Source organism: Myotis lucifugus, unplaced genomic scaffold (assembly GCF_000147115.1).
Source record: "Myotis lucifugus unplaced genomic scaffold, Myoluc2.0 scaffold_309, whole genome shotgun sequence".
NCBI lineage: Eukaryota > Metazoa > Chordata > Mammalia > Chiroptera > Vespertilionidae > Myotis > Myotis lucifugus.
This window is the reverse complement of record NW_005871357.1, coordinates 421,187-440,019: the sequence shown is the minus strand read 5'-3', so window position 1 is coordinate 440,019 and position 18,833 is coordinate 421,187.

Below are 18,833 nucleotides of genomic sequence, written 5' to 3'. Positions count from 1 at the left end.
AATGCAGGTATTTATTGAAAAAGAAATCCATGTATGAGTGGACCCACGCAGTTCAAACCATGTGGTTCCAGGGTCAACTGTATTATGTTTTGCCCAGATCAGTTCCATCCATCACACAAAATTGGGATTTTACTGCCAATTAACTTGTGTGAACTTAGAAAATTCTCCTTGAACCACATGCTTTATGTGAATTATTTCTGAAGTGTATTTGTAAGAGAAAACACTTTCTTTTTTTTATGGTTGTTTTTCAGTTAGAATTTCTGTGCTTATATTGTGCCTGACCTCTTTTAAAACCTTAATTTAAATGAAGAGGAAAGAATTTAACATTCTGTTGCAAAGTCCATTCTAGATGCAAATGTTCTTCAGTTCAGTGTTTCAAAAAGGTATGGAGTGGCTCTGAATTGTAATTAGAGTAGCCATGAACTCTCCTCTCCAGGGGTGAGTGGTGAGGCACAACCTCACAGCATCTTTGTGACAACAACGACAAACAGAGTTATGTTCCTGTATTCCTTTTGAGAGCAAAGTAGAGAGACATAGTCTAAGAGATTCATTGGTTAATTTTTTAAACCTTTAAAGTAAGTGAATTTTTGTTGGAGGAAGTTATTATTTCTCTTGTCTCTGTTTAGATTATCTGCATAACCTCAGCTTCTCATCCTAATTCTTCCTTATTACTTCTGAACCCTTTTTAAAAATTAATTATCCACTCTTCAATTGCGTCTTCAACTTCTCCCTCCCCACCGCAGCCCGTTTTCCTTTGTGTCTGTGCACATGCCCACATCTCCTAGTTAGAAATAAAAACGAAGTAGAACTTTTCCTTTGGCCATGCTATTTCCCCAGGGAACTGACCTGCGGCGCTCCTTTTTAATAAACTTTTTGAAAGAGAAAAATTTTCCAGCTTCAATACCTCAACTTCTACTTTATCCCCTCTCATTCTTTAGCCCTCAGTAATCTGCCTTCCATCATAACTCTGTAACAAGTGACCTACAGTCTTGCAGGTCACACGTGACTGCATGGTAATATGAGCAGGGATCCTTTCTCAGGGTTCACCCTCCTGGATAAGTGGTTGATACCCAACACTAGTGCCCCATCCCTTCTGCAGGAACCAGTCGCTCTGGCTCTCTGCACCCAGCATTTGATAGTCCTTGTGCTTGAGCTGTTACTATTAATTTCCCCCTTTGTTATTCCAAAAAGTCCACCATGGGCCATCTTCTTATCTCTGTGGTCTTCTCTTGGACTTTGTAGCCATTTTCCTAACTTCAACCATTTCTTTTTCTGTCATAGCCCGAATCTCTCTTTTCAATTCTATACCTGACACTTCTGATGTAGAGAAATCTTGACATTAAAGCTTTCTTAGTTAATATAAGTTACTTAGTCAATAAATTATCAAAAAGGAGAGATGGTAACAAAAATCATAGTACTATTATAAAGCCACTTGCTTGGTATCCACACCTAAACTCTATAAACATACAAGCAGAAACAAACCTAGGAGAGACACAGCACTATGAAAATGAAGTGCAGAGTTGGGCTTCCATGAATGACACCCCATCCCAGTGGCTGTCTGCAGAAGCTGCTGCCTTGCCAGTGTCAGGAAGCTGTCCAAGAGGACATCCTGTACCAGGATGCACCACTGCAGATTCAGCTCAAGAATCCTTGGTTCTACCGTCATCTGCATCAGCTAAGTGAGCGATCGGCATCGGCCTACAGACATCAGTTCCTACTTATAATCTTGAATGAGGTATATCAATTGATCGGCATACCTTAAAGGACATGGAGAGCTGTAGGTGGAAGGCAGTCTGGGAGGCAGGGTGTGGATTTTCAGCTCCAGCAGGGCGTTGAGGTCAACATTGAGTGAACCAGTTCATGTTGGCTGTGCTCTTGGTCCAGTCAATAATGATACATTCCATGCTTCCCATTCTCAAACTTCCATAAAATAATAATAGGCACTAAAGGAAAATGCTCTTCCCTAACAAAATGCAACTCTGTCTCGTACAAACAACAAAATATGCTCTATCTAGAGGGAGATCCAAAATATGCTACATCCTACACCTGCTTCTGGTGATACCCCTTCCTTCCTGCCATCCTGTAAGCTGTGGACAACATTATGAAAGTTAAGAACCACTTGCAAAATGGAAGATCCTATTTAAAGCAGTAGCGAAAGGGAGGAAGGATAAAGAAGGAATATTTCATACTGCAGCAATTGAAATATTGGTAGTTCCACAGCCCTATTTTTCTACAACTTTCATGAGAACATAGGAGGCATTTGTAACTTCTTCCCTTTACTGCCTGTATTAGCCAGGGTTGTCCAGCAAAAAGGAACCAGTATGATCTGGTTCTATCTATCTATCTATCTATCTATCTATCTATCTATCTATCTATCTATCAATCATCTATCATCATCTATCTAAGCTGTTATGAGGAATTGACTTACCTGATTATGGAGGCTGAGAAGTCCCAGTACCTGCAGGCAGCCAGCTGCCGACCCAGGAGAGCAGATGGTATAAGTCCCAGTCTGAGAGCCTGCAGCTTCTGGGCCAAGGACGAGTCGATGTTTCAGTGTGACTCTGAAGGCTGGAAAAGACCGATGTCCCAGCTCAACAGTCCAGCAGGAGAAGTTCCCTTTTATAAAACGAAAGAGTCCACTTTTGTTGTTGTTCCAGTCAGGGAGATTGGATGAGAGCCACCCAAATTAGGGAGTACCATTTGCTTCACTGAGTCTACTGACTCATCCAAAACCCCATTCACAGACAGGCAGAATACTGTTTGCCCCAGTTTCTGGACACCCTGTGGCCTAGTCAAGTTGACACATAAAGGTAACCATCACACCACCCATTTTAAACTGCCTTTTCCCTCAGATGACAATAAGAAGTCAGGATTTATTCTCTGTGGGTGACTCAGTTCTTCCCGGTCATAGAATTGGAGGTAACCCGTAGGATCCCCAGATTTTTAATCATATTCTTTTCTATCTTCACAAGATAGCAGTTACTCTATTTCCCCTTAAACTGTACTAATTACCCCAGTAAACACAGGCCCCCCCTCCCTGTGTCGGTCCTGTGGCACGTGGACCGCCGAGTGACCTGCTCTCATCTGCAGGCGCAGCGGGACCGTTTTATTTTCTCAGCTGCGAGTCTTTCTCCTTTGGTGCTGTTTCAGCCACAGACAGGCTAACCTGCTATAGTGAAGGGATCTGAAAAGAAGAGTGGCTCAGGCAAGCTGGTTATTTCCCTCTCACAGGCGTTCAGAGTTGGCAGGTGGTCCAGGGCATAAAACCTCTGCTTAATGAGATTTTTCCAGGATCCCATCAATCTCTTCCTGTCATGTTGCTCTGCTATGCCTTAGGGTCTTGTCCACATGGCCAGAGAGGCTCACGTGCATCCGCCCCGTGAATTCTGTAAGTGTGGGAAGAAAAGGAGTGAAGTTCAAGCTCGTCCATTATCAGGGATATGATCTGGAAGTTGCATGCCTCATTCTGCTCACACCTCATTTGCTAGGACGTGATCACATGACTGTATCAGATGCAGTGGGAAACTGGCACTAGGGGTCTCTAACTGGGTGGCCATGTGATAAACAGATGCTCAGGGTGTTCCATTCCCTTATCATCAGGCAGAATGGGGCATTGGTCGTGGGGAAGTGGTCAGTCTATGCCACGATACTAAAACCTCTGAGTATCAAGATGCCAATGGTTCAGAGATGGGAAGCAAGAATATGATGAGAAGGAATTGGGTGTAGGAGTGAGAGATGCCACCTCCGCTGCTTGGTCCCAAGGCCTGTGTATTTAGCATCACATTCTGGATGCTTTAAAGTGTACATCACACCCGGGAGGGCAGTGTTTCGGCCACGCCGGAACTGGTGCCGCTGGGAAGGTGAATTTCTTCATAGCCCAGCCACGGTTTCCCTGGTGGTCCTGGAATGCTGTGCCCATCCACCTCTGCGTGGTTCTAACACAGCGTGCGTGTGAACGTCCAGTCTCGTGTTCTCTTCCTCAGCACCCAGCAGAGTACTTCTCCTACGAGTCTATGAGGGAGGGCAGGAGGCAAGTACAGTAAGAGCAGAGATGGTGAGAATTTGAGTCGTCTGCTCATGCAGCTTACGCCTGCTTGTATCCACAGATGATAATAGCACTTTTCAAGAATGCCGATACTTTCCCTCACCGATGTATGTCTGCGTGTCTTAGTATAGGGACCAACTTCTGAGCGCTTAGAAGACAGAGTTAAAGGTGGTTTGATGGGTCACTCATTAAAAATTTAGCAGAAGTATTTATTCTCTTTATTCTTTGTTACATATATTTCTCTTTTTCTGGTTTAAAATCCTTTGAATTTTGAACAGTGTGAGTTTCCCAACCAGATTGCCTAGTGTTGAATCCTGGTTTTATACAACCAGCTGTGTGATCTTGGATACGTTGCTTAACCTCTGTGTGCCCTAATTTCCTTAAAATCGAGTTATTATAGTTCCTAGTAATGGATTAATTGTGAGCACATCTAAAGTGGTTAAAAGGGTGTATAACACAAAATACATGTCAAATAAATACCTATTATTATTTTTCCAACTACAGGTCAATATCTCTAGTTTGCCAAAAAAAAACCACACAAAAAACGCCTTCTTCCTGCCCTAACTGGTTTGGTGGTTTGGCTCAGTGGATAGAGCATTGGCCTGCGGACTGAAAGGTCCCAGGTTCGATTCTGGTCAAGGGCATGTACTTTGGTTGCAGGCATATCCCCAGTAGGGGGTGTGCAGGAGGCAGCTGATCCATGTTTCTCTCTCATTGATGTTTCTAACTCTCTATTCCACTCCCTTCCTCTCTGTAAAAAATCAATAAAATAATTTAAAAAAAACACCCTCCCTCCTGTTGCTCTAGCCTTCACTTCCCCTGTTGTTACACCAACCACGTGTTTCATTTCTGCTAAGCTGGACTGCATTACGTTGCCTTACAAGTCTCTCACTTTCACGTTGGCTGTCTTTTCCTGACATGTTCTTTCACGGACAGTTGCTTATTGGATTTCACACACGTTGTGATGTTCCTACCGGGCACCGCTGCCATTGTGAAATCTCTCCTGCTCTTTTCCTGTCTGAATATGATCTTTCCTCTCAAAAATCTTTCAAGACATGTTTTCCCAGGTATGTTTTCATTAAGACATACCTTCTTAATGAATTAACTGCTGATAATAGTAGATACACCTTCAATGAATACCAACCACATTTAAGGAAACCTTTTTCTGCTGTGAATGGAGCTTTCAAAGAAACAGACGTATGGATAGATGGTTCCAATATAGTGCTTTTATGTTGCTAGAGTCATGCTTCGAGTTATCTAGGTTCAGAAGATAGGTCACTTAGCTCCACATTGAGAAGCAGGGAAGGCTTCCTGGAGGAAGTGATGCCAGGGCTGAGTTGTATAGAAGGCTGCGGAGGTGACCAGGTGAAGTCCAGCAGGAGGGCATCAGTTTAGGGAATGACGTGTAGTTCAGGGTTTCTGGAGTGGACTCAGTCCGCTGGGGCTGGGGTGGGGAGATGGTGAGAAACAGGCACTGGAAAGGGAGAGCCCAGAGGACTCTGTGCGAGGGAGCCAGGAGCTTGTCCATGTTCTTAAGGGGCCTTGAAGGCTCGTTAGCAGATTTTTAATTTAGATACTTCATCTTAGCAGCAGTATGGAGTGAGGCTTTGGGAGCAAAAAAGACCAATTAAAAATATATTGCCATCATTCAGGTGAGTGATAGAAAGGTTAGGACTAAGTAGAGGCAGATGGAAAAGAAGAATTTATTTGAAAGTTATCCATGGGAAAAATTAGAAAGCCTACAGGATCAATTAATTCTGGGAGATGAGGAAGAGGAAGGAGGTAAATGCATCTTTCAGGTTTCAACAGGAATAACGGGGATGTTGGCCAGGCTGAGATATCACTGTCTGAAATCACTCTGGTCCTGACATAAAAGAGCAGGCTTAATGTGTCTGCAGTGCGCACTTGGCGGGTCGGACACCGACCTCAGTTCACTTTCAGAGACCTCACTACCTGAGGGGAATGAACATTACAAAGGCGGATGTATGTGTATGTAATCCCTCCCACAAAGCCTGTGTCTACATGCCTACCAGTTGTTCATCCCATCTGATTTGCCACTGCAGAAAAACTGCCATGGTAGCAAACATCTAAAATAAAAGAGAAAATCTTAAAAACAAACAAACAAACAAAAAACACGAGAAAAGAAAAGAAAGAAGGGAGAAAGAAGGAATGAAAGACAAAGGAAAGCCAAGCATCCATGTGGAAGTTGGGTTTATTTGAAATTAAAATTTGATTAAAAAAAATTGACATTGGTGAATACAAGGTGGGGCAAACATAGGTTTACAGTCGTTTGTATGGAACATAACACAATAATTAATAAATAATAAAATAAGAATAAACTCTTTGCTTCCCGTACTCACAGCTGTAAACCTATGTTTGCCCCACCCGGTATGATAATGTGAAGAGCAGACACCTAATAATGAACAATTACTTTCCGCTTAAGGTCAATAATCTCTACTTCATTCTTTAAAAAGATAATTTATGTAAATGACTGCGCACTATAGATACTCTATTCTGTATGGACAATTAATGGCAGATGGAGTCATGGAAGACAGGCCAGGCGGAGACCCCGACAGCTGGGTTCTGGCTCTACCAGGTCAGAAACTCGCTGGAAAAGTAGGCCCACCCTTTAATCTCATCTGCTCATAAAAGTGATGGTTTGTTTCTTGGAACTGGGTTCAGGCATGGTTGCCTATCAAGTCCTCAAATCAGTCAATGACATAAAATAATACAGTGGTATAAATTAACACTCTGGAGTATATACTGTTAATTTCCATCTCTGCTAACAGGGACTATAGAGATAAAAAAGGTGTGCGTCAATAGTCCATTAAGGCATCTCAGTAGTAGATTCAAGGGTTAAGACTTGATAAAAAATAATGCACTAGTGAACTTCACGAGGTGGAAATGGGTAACTAAGTGAATGTAATCGGAGAGCATTTTAGAGGAGGCATTTTATAAATATAGGTTGAATGTACAAAAGAGCCCAAAGCCTTGTCTTACTGTTTGCTCTACATTTACATTAAAATGTTTTTATTATTATTGTTCTTCTTCAGATGTTAATAGCTGTGTCTGCTTTTAGCAGTTGAACAACCCACATTTCCTCAGTCTCTCACCTGTAATTAACATGTGGATAATTACACATATACCTGTAATTACAGTTCTATGAAGAGGCCAGTATTGTTCAATTTTAGCTGCTTCTTACTAACAGACTCAAACTGTTGATTGAAGAAATTAATTTTCCAGTTAATTTTACACTACATGTGAATTTCAGTAATGCGAGCTTTAAAATCAAAGTTTTGAAAAGAGGAAATTCTTTCTATTTAGAGGAAATTTATATTCATGGAGATAAATGATAGGCACAGCATAACACACTTAAAATTAAGAAATTTGTAGAAACTTTGTGGCACCTATACCTGGCTTTCAGGATTCATTAAATTGAAATGTTGCAGATCATCTGTTTTGCAGGGTTTTTTTCTTTTCCTTTTTTCTTTTTTTTTTTGGTAGAGTTTCACATACAATCTTTATAGATCAGTGATGGTGAACCTATGACACGCGTGTCAGAGGTGATACGCGAACTCATTTTTTTGGTTGATTTTTCTTTGTTAAATGGCATTTAAATATATAAAATAAATATCAAAAATATAAATCTTTGTTTTACTATGACTGCAAATATCAAAAAATTTCTATATGTGACACGGCACCAGAGTTAAGTTAGGGTTTTTCAAAATGCTGACACGCCGAGCTCAAAAGGTTCGCCATCACTGTTATAGATATAAGTGAGGGAATAGGTTGTTCACAACACTGAAATTTAGTTTGGGAACTGATTAGATTTTTGAATTCATGTTTAGTTGCTAAATAGCTTTCCTCTTTCCAGACCACCATGTCCTTGAAAAGTTAATTTTGTTTCATCTCTGGGTATAGGAGGCTTGCATGACAATGGGAGTTGAAAGCTTCCCAGGTAAAGATCCTTCAAAGAATAAGCAACTCATGCTAGGGAAGGATAAAAGTCAACACTTTATATCACTCAGCTGCTTTTAAGATTCCATCAAATGCATCCCCTGCAGTTGAAACTGACTAGAGCAGCCTCCCAGCAGAGTTGAAAAATCATAAAACAATGACACTGTCCCCTTTGTTTCTGGGCACTTTCAGACTGTAAGACAGCAGTCCCGCGGCGGCCGCTTCCTTTCTTCCCCTTCGGGGGCCAGGAACATCTCCCACTCGAGGCCAGGCATCAGCAAAAGAGACTTGGTTTGTGTTATCAGCGAGGAAAAGTGCCGTTTCTAGTATGAATGTGCCATGTAATTTATTCAAGGACAAAAATCTTTCAGAACACACAAAAGGAGTTCATTGCAATTAAAAAAATATTAACTTATAATTGAATTTTTTTTTACTAATACTTTTCATCAGATGCCCAGAATTAGAATTTTTAAAATCTGTATATATATTATGGCAGTGCCAATAGTGTATTTAAAAATAAGCACTTGCAAAAATTGAGGGGGGGCTGTCTTTTCTTCTTTCTGGGATGTTGCCAATTAATCCTTGACCTCACACTGAGTTTGCTTCCAGCTACCCTGAGTACCTAAAAGAAGGCTTCCCTCCTTCCCCACATGTGTGTGGCATGTTTCTTGGGAGCAAAGGTATGGAGGGAGCAATAGGACAGTATCCTCAAAATGCAAAGTATGGTTTTGAATGGAGAAGCTTCCTTAAAATCTGATTGTAGCTGCTTCACCAAAAAGATAATGAATGGTGCCCAAGACCTGCCTTCTGTTATATGGCAAGCTAATAAAGGTGGACATTAGTTCTCTTGGGTGTTCATTGAGTAGAAGTTTTGCTGTTGATTTACCTCTTTCAGGTTTAGTTTTTAAAAATCCCTGACAGTCCTAGCTGGTTTGGCAAAGTGGTTGAGCATCAGCCTGCAGACTGAAGGGTCCCAGGTTCTATTCCAGTCAAGGGCACATGCCTGGGTTGTGGGCTCGATCCCCAGTGGGGGGTGTGCAGGAGGCAGCCTATCAATGATTCTCTCTCATCATTGATGTTTCTATCTTTCTCTCCCTTTCCCTTTCTCTCTGAAATCAATAAAAATATATTTTAAAAAGATAAAAATAAATAAAAAATAAAAAATTCCTGACATTGGCACTGAAAAGACCCTGCCATAAGGTTCACTGGGACAAACTATACTAATCTGGATAGTTTCAGATGGTTCATTGCATTTTGTTCACTTACATTTTTCTGGATATTTCTCTTTATTCATATAAACGCCATAATCTGCTGAATGATATTTAACATCCGTTACTTTTCATTTCTTTAAAGGTCCTGAATGTTAGGAATTTTCACCACATCAGTTTCTATGTAAATGGTTTTGATTAGAATTAAACTTAAAATAAGTTATTATGTTGTTTTACTATAGTCCCTATAACATGGACAAATACATCCAAGGTAACTGTATCCTACTACAGTAGCTTTATTAATACTGAGGCTATAGTTTAAAAACTGCATGAAGAATGAATCGTCAGTGTATTTGGCGGAGGTATTCAAGTGCACCCAATTTTTCACCTCGATAAACACTGAGGAGAGCTCACATTTGAGGAAGCTGACATAATTACCCTGCGACAAAGATGGAAAATTCCACGAGGAGCTGGAAGGGCCCATCCACTCCGTCTGCTGTCATCTGTGGCAATTAAAATAGTGCTTGGACCTTCACAGTGACCGTGGTGGCCAAGGAAACGAGCCTCACTCTCAGCTGCTGTTTATCTGGCCCTCAGCTCCCCCCTCAGCCAGGTCGCTAGACTTGTCTACAGTGGGTGCTTCCGGCCCCCCTGCACGGATGAGGATTTATAACCCCTGCTTACCAGGTGCGCCCAAACTCACGAGTACTAGGTAATCACTCCGATTTCTGTCCACCAAGATTTGACCAGGACAGGGGGCTCTGGTGTCCCCTCCCAATGTCCCTGCCAGCTCTCCGTCACCTGCAGAATGATGAAGAAAATGACATTTTGGGGACCTAATGTAAAATGTGCACCGAGATGTCTTTGGACACTGCCCCATTTCTTTCGACCTGTAACATAAATAGTGCCAAGTCAGTGCACCTGCTTCTAAAATGCAGCATCGGGGCAGCTCTGGCTCCTTCCCCAGCAGGCCCACGGCCTAGGCCCCCGGCACAGCTCCCAGGTGGCTTCGGGCACAGGGACATAACCAAGGGGTGTCAGACCTGGAAAAGGTAGGGTGCTTCTCAGAAACTAATATGGGATGTCCTCCAAGACCAGCAGAAGTGGGCAGAGTCTTGGGGTGCGGGGTGCGGTCTTGGAATATGAGTAAGGGAAGAAGTAGTGGAATTTGGATTATTACTTGTTAAAAACCATAAACATTGAGAAGAAAATTCAAGTGATCCCTGCCACGGATGTTCTGAGTTAACTGTCAGGGCATGGTTGGTACTTGTTTAGACTTTTTGTTTGTTTTGTTTTTGGTGCACATCTCTAAAAATTGACAGTTCATATTATTTTTTTCATTTTGCTTTTAGCAGATCTAAAAAATTCTTGGTCTTTGGAAGGTGGGGAACATACTAACTTGTTTGAAATAAGGTATATATAATTCAATGTGCCTACTAATTAATATCTTTCTCCTTTTGAAATAGAAGTTATTAAAGAACATTAAATATTTTAATGGAATAGTTTAAAAATAAAAGACATTTTCTGTTAAGAAGGTATACTATTCTCCAGAGACAGCTACCAGGTGTTATTCCGTTATTCATTTAGATAGCATCCTTCCAAGAGTTATTACCAACAATTTAAATCAAACTGACTTCTGTCAAAATAACTGGAAAATGAGGTGCAGTCAGCAAAGAAGAGAACAAAGATGAAGATATTATTTGAGTTTTAAAGAATAATGGGGAGAGAAAAAAATGGTATCATGAATACATCATAACATAGATATCTGATGTTTAAATAATGAACCCAGATTTCCTCAGTCAAGGCCAATAACAACCGAGATATATAAATTACTATAGCTTGCTACTAAGAAGTCACACTGTTACCATATAAAACAGCAGTCACCAGAAGCCAGGAGCAGGACATGAGTCAGCTTGCACCCTTGTGTGATCATGCTAGATTTAGTTACGAGACGACTGATTTTTAAAATGTGTTGAGTTGAAAACATTTACTGATTTTTTAAATGCAAAATCAGAAAGTTCTGATAGTGAGAATTTCTTTTCATTAGACAAGATTCTACTAATTGTTATAATATATAGCCTTTTTAGCTCAAATGACCCAGACATAAAGAATTACAATAAATTATAAAACTTCAGAAAAACAAATTTGGATTGATTTCAACATTTTTGTTATGAAGATTACAATCACAGGGTTAAATCACAATGTCCATAAAATGTTTTGTGAGAGAAAATTAGTCATTAATTCTGTGAGGACATTTATGGAGATATCCATAACTCGTGCATTAAACAAACCTTTTTCAAGCTCTTATTATGGACAAGGCTGCTTGCCAACTGATGGGCAGGGCGTGAAGTTGCATAAGACGTGGAGGCTGCATTGAAGAGGTATACGGTTTTAATGCTACAGCTAAGACATAAAAAATGGGGTCACTAATATACAGAATGACAGCATTACCCACGTATTTTTATAGATTTAATTTGTATGTTGAAAATAACCTAAACTTATACACTAGATCTGGAGTCTAGATCCAGACAAAAACATCTATGAACACACAAGATGATGGTCATTTATGCACTCTCTAAAGACAACAAATCAGGTTCTACATCCTTAGATGACATAATCCGAGCTATGGCCGTCCCAACCCTGCCCCTGCTGAGCATCGTCTGTGAGTTCACCACTAAATATGGAAATTGAGTTTAAAACAATGTTGGTGCATTCCAAGTAACCTTAGAATGTTCAGATGGAAATATGAACACACTTTTTTGGAAAGATGTTAGGTTACCTGAGACCCTGCTGTCAGTTGACACTGGGCTGAATTGTGTGCGTTGCAAAGAGCTCCTGTGGGCTGCGTCCTCCCTGGGAGTGGAGAAGGGGCGCAGCTACAGGGGTAAGTGATCCAAGAATCCTCTGATGGGGACAGTACAGCGGCCGAGTGCAGGGAATGAAGACGATGTCCTGGTTACTATAGTCCAGCCCGCTGAAGCTCCACACAATATCCCGTTTCTCCAGCTGGGCACACGTTCCAGGCAGTGATTCACTGGAAAATGCTTCTTCCTGGGGAATTTATATGACTGCAAGACTTGGGGGTAAAGATTTTAAAAATAAAAATAAATATTCCTGTGCTGCAGGAGAATGTACTCATTGCATAAAACATAACATTGAATTTAAAAACTTCAAAGAAATGTTAGGCTTGCAGTGGTCCTTTCCACGTGTCCACTCGATCCCTGTGGGTGCAGGTCAACCTCTTCTGGTCTTAGGGGGACTTGGCTGACAGTTTGCGAAGCAGTGGCTGAAGGGTGGACTGCCTCCTTCCCCTGAGGGAGGAGAACAGACTCAGAGAGGTTAGACCATGTGTTGGGCTCAGAGCTGGACCGCAGCTACTGCCCTGAAGTTTTTAAGGACTTTGTCTCTGTCACTTTGCTTAAATATCAGAACTGCTGTTGAGTAGGTAGCATAACCATTGCATTTTATAAAAGGTTAAGCCAGGGCTGGGCTATGGCGTGACCTTCTCTCCGTGGTAGTTAAGCGTCACAGCTAAAGGCAAACTCAAGGTCCTTGATTCCGATGACGGTGACAGTGCTCAGTTTGGAGACTTTATTATTATTTTTTTAAATATATATTTTATTTTTTTTTTTTTCAGAGAGGAAGGGACAGGGATAGAGAGTTAGAAACATCGATGAGAGAGAAACATCGATCAGCTGCCTCCTGCACACTCCCTACTGGGGATGTGCCCACAACTAAGGTACATGCCCTTGACCGGAATCGAACCTGGGACCCTTGAGTCCACAGGCTGACGCTCTATCCACTGAGCCAAACCAGTTAGGGTACAGTTTGGAGACTTTAATCCCTGACAACTGACCGGGCATCATTTTCCTGTTAGTGATAACAATAATGAAGTCAGTATAGTGGTTCACTGTATGTCCCTGTACAGAAGAACCCATTGACTCCTTTTCTCACTTGTTCTGAGGTTATATTTTTGTTATCTCTACAGCACAACCACCTACTGATTTTTTAGAAGTGATTATTAAGAGCCTTTTCTCTTTAACACCCGACACTTGTCTTTGTGAATTCAAACCTCCAGAGAAAATGATGAAATTCATGTTAAACTTATTTGTCTTTAAAAACAATCGACTCCACTTGGTGGTCTCTGTAAACATCCAACATTAACGTTGGTGGAGGTCATTTCTGGCCCTTGTGTTCTAGCCAGACATTCATTTTTCTTCCACATGAAGTAATTGAGAGCCATTTCACGACATGAAAGTCTTGGTAAGGACTTAAATCTAAGACAGCCCCTTTTTATGTAGGTGGGCAGGTGTGGTAGGCTAATGATGGGTTTCTGCAGCAATGAAGTCAGGATAAGGTCAGGATGTAGAAGTGTGGAAGAAGAGCTACTTTCAGGGCTCACTGAGGGGCACTGGTTTTCAGGCATTTGTAGCTGTTAAACATGAAGAAGTCAAACTCCATTTCCCTGGTGCCAAAGCCCCTGTGCCCCTTGTTCTGTTTCTTTATGAAGATCGTGCTGTGCCTTCCTGGTAATATTGTGATAAGATTATCCTGTCACTTTAACTACGTGAGTATGTCACAGTTTTATAGTGAGTAGATAATATATTCTAGGGTAAGAGTACACCCCACACACCACGACCACTCATATACAATGTAAACATATTATAGTGCATGCATATGTAAAATGTATATAGACACAAATATACATTTCATTCATATTACATACCTATATATACATATATACAGACACATACTTGTATATGTGTAAGCTTTTAACTCCCTGTGTAGCAACATGCTTATCTCTGTATAAACTTTGTCATCTATATCTATCTGTATCATCTATATTCATATCATCTGTCTATTATCTGTCTATCATCTATCTATCTATCTATCTATCTATCTATCTATCTATCTACCTATCTACCTACCTACCTACCTACCTATCTATCTATTGAACCAAGTTCTGGTCTAAATTTAGTGTTTAGAAAGGGAAAGAATGGTTTACAAAGACTATAGAGATTAAATAATAAACAGGATTGGAAAAAAATTAACATGTCTTAGACAAAAGGAAAGAAATATTTTAAGATATAATTCAGGGTCAGATTCTTTAGCATCTTGCGAGGGGGTGTCAGGATGTGTTGCTATTTTTCATCCCCTAATTCCTTACTCGTTAGCTCTTCACTCCTGCCTCCACCAATAGGCTCAGGGATGGGCTCCTGCTCTTGGCAGAGGCACTGGGAAGCCCCCTTCACCCAGCTGTAGGTAGGTCCTTGCGCTTTGCGGACACTCAGATGTTGGCTTTTAGCCTGCTGTGGGACATCTTGTTTAACTCTGTAATCTATTATTTCTTGGACTCAACCTCCTTTATTTTCTGAACCTAATGTGGGTTTTGGCTTTACTGTCCACCTGCAACTTGAATGTGCTACTCACCGAAAATGTTTGATGGACAGGTTTATCTGGTGCTCAGGATGAATTGCTCTGAGACTGAAATCATCTAGCCTCCTGTACTCCTTAAACTTGTGCTATATTTGCTCTCATCCTGCTTACCTATCCCCACCCCCCCCGCCCCGCTTGGGTGTGTTCAGTGTTTATGGTCTGGTATGGGATACAGAGAATGAGGAATAAAAAAGACAAATAAAATGTCATTGGTGAGCATTAACAATGCAACTTCAGGAGACTGGAGCGACTAGAAACAGTGAGAAACACTTGACTTATATCACATTCTAGATCATCTGAATAGGAAAATTAGAAAAACAATAAAGAGTGATACTGCATTTTTCTTTGCAGAAGGCTATCAAGAATAAAAGGGGTGATTTGCTTCATTTGTAGTATTACTAAAAAAGTAAGAGGTGAACACATATTTAAAGAAACTCCAATGTACAGGGTAGATGTAGAACTAGCCAAAAGGGAACACAGAATTGATTGCATCTTGTCAAACAGGAGGCACATAATGCATGATGTAGTCATAAGTGAACAAACCCCCCCTCATAAAACCTGGTTGCATACCCTATGAAATGCATATTTAAATCTTTCAGGCATCATGACACAAATATGCCCATTCTGAGTGTTAAATCGTCAGCCCACACTGAGCATCCACTGAGCTGTGAGACTGATCCAGGGGCAACAGCTGCTCTGGAAACTGGGACTCTGAGAGCAAGCTCCAGGTTCAGAATTAAACTGGGGGCCAGGTTGAAAAGAGGGTGGGCCAAGAAGTTAGAGGTCAGAGGCAGTAGAAGGTCAAAGCTCTGCAATCTACCAAAAGCCCAAGACTGCATGCAGGCTGTAGGTCATGAGAGGGCAGTCCACAAAGCAGGCAGCCAAAGGGAGGCGGGAGAGTGACACAGAATTACATGGTATACACAAGAGCCTTCATTAACTCCTTACTCTTGAAAGAGCCAAACTTGGTATCTGGGTTGAAAGCAGCCCAAAATATGGGAATCAGGGTAGGAATGAGGGGCCAGAGCTTTATCAGTTTTATTTACTTCAATTTCAGGTGCTTGAGGCAAAAGCAAACGAAAACAAAAATTAATTTACTAGTGAGTGTTTGGTGTCCCGTATGAAGAGGTCTGTTCTTTCTCCTTGGGCCTCGTTTATGATTTCTTCCTATCAGCATTGTAAGTGAAGGCGTATTAAAGCTTGCGGACCAAGTGCTTTCTATAACTTACTTCCCCCATTCTTTGCTGTTTGGCGTATCCTCATGTTAGGATAAAATATATTAATTGATTTTTCCGAAGTTATTCTCCCCACGAATGGTAGATTTTTGAAAGACCTGTGTTTGATATTTCTCACTCCAAGGCCATAATTTCAGATTGACTAGTCTGCCTTCAAAGCATCTTGGCAAAGGAGAGTTAAGTTAGCACTCAGGTCTGATCACCGTTAGGGGAAATGCTATCAGAAAAGTGGCTCTTATTTCATGTACTAAAAGCCCAAGATTAGGCTATGCATAGATGCAAAAACTGAGAAGCAAAACTTAAACCCTGAATTGTTTAGCTGCTCTGACCGGAGGTGGTCAGAAGTTCCTCAGGTGGAAGAAGATGGTGGAAGAAAAGTGCCCAGACAATTGTCCAGGTGTGACCCCAGTTACCACTAGGATCATTATGGCCACGACCTGAGTTACTGAGAGACGCCCAGCTTGTCCTTTCAAAATAGGCCCAGCAGGGACCCAGAGGAAGGAACCCTGCGTCTGCTTAGCCAAGTTCTGAAGATAACCTGTGGCAGGTCTCTGCACGGTGCTGCATCCACTGCTCAGCCTCAGTCTAGGTCAGTGATGGCGAACCTTTTGAGCTCAGCGTGTCAGCATTTTGAAAAACCCTAACTTAACTCTGGTGCCGTGTCACATATAGAAATTTTTTGATATTTGCAATCATAGTAAAACAAAGACTTATATTTTTGATATTTATTTTATATATTTAAATGCCATTTAACAAAGAAAAATCAACCAAAAAAATGAGTTTGCGTGTCACCTCTGACACGCGTGTCATAGGTTCGCCATCACTGGACTAGAGGCTACTTCCTGTGAGGGAGGGTGGCTCTTGCTCCTGTAGGCGTCCTGGCTCATCACCTCTCATCATCTGAGTCCATATCACGTCTGGAAGGGGGGGAAGGTTGTCTTTGCCATCTTTCCATATTACCCAGTCAAACTGGGGTTCCCTTGGATTTCACTAGAGAATATCTTATTTAGGGTGTCTCAAAAATGCATACACACTTCGAATGATTATAAAGTCAATGTTTATTAACATACACTTCATTTTCAAAATTTAAATGAACCTATAGAAATGAATAACTTCTTGTCAATGCCTGTTTTCAAACTGATGACCGTTATAGTCCAGGCCCTGCTGATAACATGAAGCAAAGGAATCGCAAACATCAAGAATCATTTCATTCGGTATCTGTGTGCCCTCAATCCGTCAACGGTTGCCAGTTTTGTGCCGTAAACTTTATCTTTTATATATCCCCATAAAAAACTAGCGGATAAATGTTCTTTGATCGAAGCTTACTCTGGCTTCACCCATTATTTCAAATCAGTTAAACCTGAAAAGGAGTGAATATTGAGCGACCAGCCTTTAAGAGTGTGTACACTTCTGGGACACCCTGTTTTAGTGCCGTGTCTACACTCTTGCCGCTGAGAGTTGGGTTTGGGTCCTCACGGTCCAGTGGATGTAACAAAGCGGAGGCAGATGTTCAGGGTGCCGACGCCTCTCCTCTGCCTTTATCCAGACAGCTCCTTTGCAGCTGGGGGCCACGCAGGGCTTCATACATAGCACCCACGTCTCCACCGATCCCCTCGCGTGAAGATAGAACTGTGGTCAATGTGTCTTTTATTATAAAATAAGGTCAGTGATTATGGTGATTTGTATTTCTTCGAAATGCTTACATTTTGTGACAACAGTTTTCCGAAGGAGAAAAGGATGTGTTTTTCCTTCCAGTTGGCAGACTCCTGCCCCCACATTTGGCCTCCAGAGTCGCCTCCCGGTCACCCCTCCCCTCTTTGCCTCTTTCGTATCAGCTACACTCTCAGGGAAGAGATGATTCCAGGATCCCTTTGGCTCTTTTCCAACATTGGATTCTGATGCTTGAAAATACGTTTTCTTTTTAAAAAAAATATCCTGGATTGTAACCATTAACCTTGAAGCAGCTGTCCACTCTATCTATTTCAGCATCTCGACCCCTTCAGAGCTCTTTTCTTAATTACCTTCTCCACTAATTACAGAGCTAATTAATACAGTTTCTCTATTTTTTAAATTGAACTAAAATCATTTTGGCTTATTATGGGCCCTCTCACACTGTAAATTGCACTCTCTTTATTACATTAAAGGTCAAACAAAAAAATCTATTTTCTGAAGGTGTTTTTTTTTATTAATTTTTTTCTCTCGGATGAACAGACTCTGAGCGACTCCCTGCCCCACGATAGTTTAGCCGATTGCAAATGTGTCTCCACTTGCCATTTTAAAATGGATGTGGGAGAACGCGCTCCTTTGTCAAAATGGCCATGGGAGGCCCAGGTGACAATCCTTTCCCTAAGATTTGGGACTGCACAAAGCTGTCAGTTTTCAAAAGGTGGCGCTTCTCATTTTTGACTCCTGCTGTTTCTGACAGTCGAAATGGCAGCAGGAGGCAGAAGCTAAAGTAAGTTCGCTTGGCATTTGCCCTTAGGTGGAAATTAATAATAGAAGAAGCAGGCCTGTGCTTTAAAAACAGTTAGTGTCAAATGTCACGCAATCGACTGTGACCAATCCCCTAATGAGATGACCCAAACTGTCCGCGATTTTCCAAAGCTACACTTAATTCTTAAACCTGCTCACAATGTGAATCGTGTTCTCATCCTTGGACAGCATTTGTTCTGTTCTGGAATATTTGTTCTCCTTCAGGAACTCTGCGTAAATTGCAAGTGTGTGTCTCACCAAACCCACAATTGCTTGGCTGCTTTGAGTTTTAGAAATTGTGCATTGTGGTTTTTTTCCCCTCTGTTTCTGATGAATTGCTATTTACGTTTTTTCGTGTAGTAGCCTCACCTGACATCATATAGCTCTGCTGATATTGACCTAGGCCTTAAATCCACGGATTTTACAGTTACCGACACTGTGGAGACTCCCAGTTTCCCCGTTTATTTATGAGCTGATGGA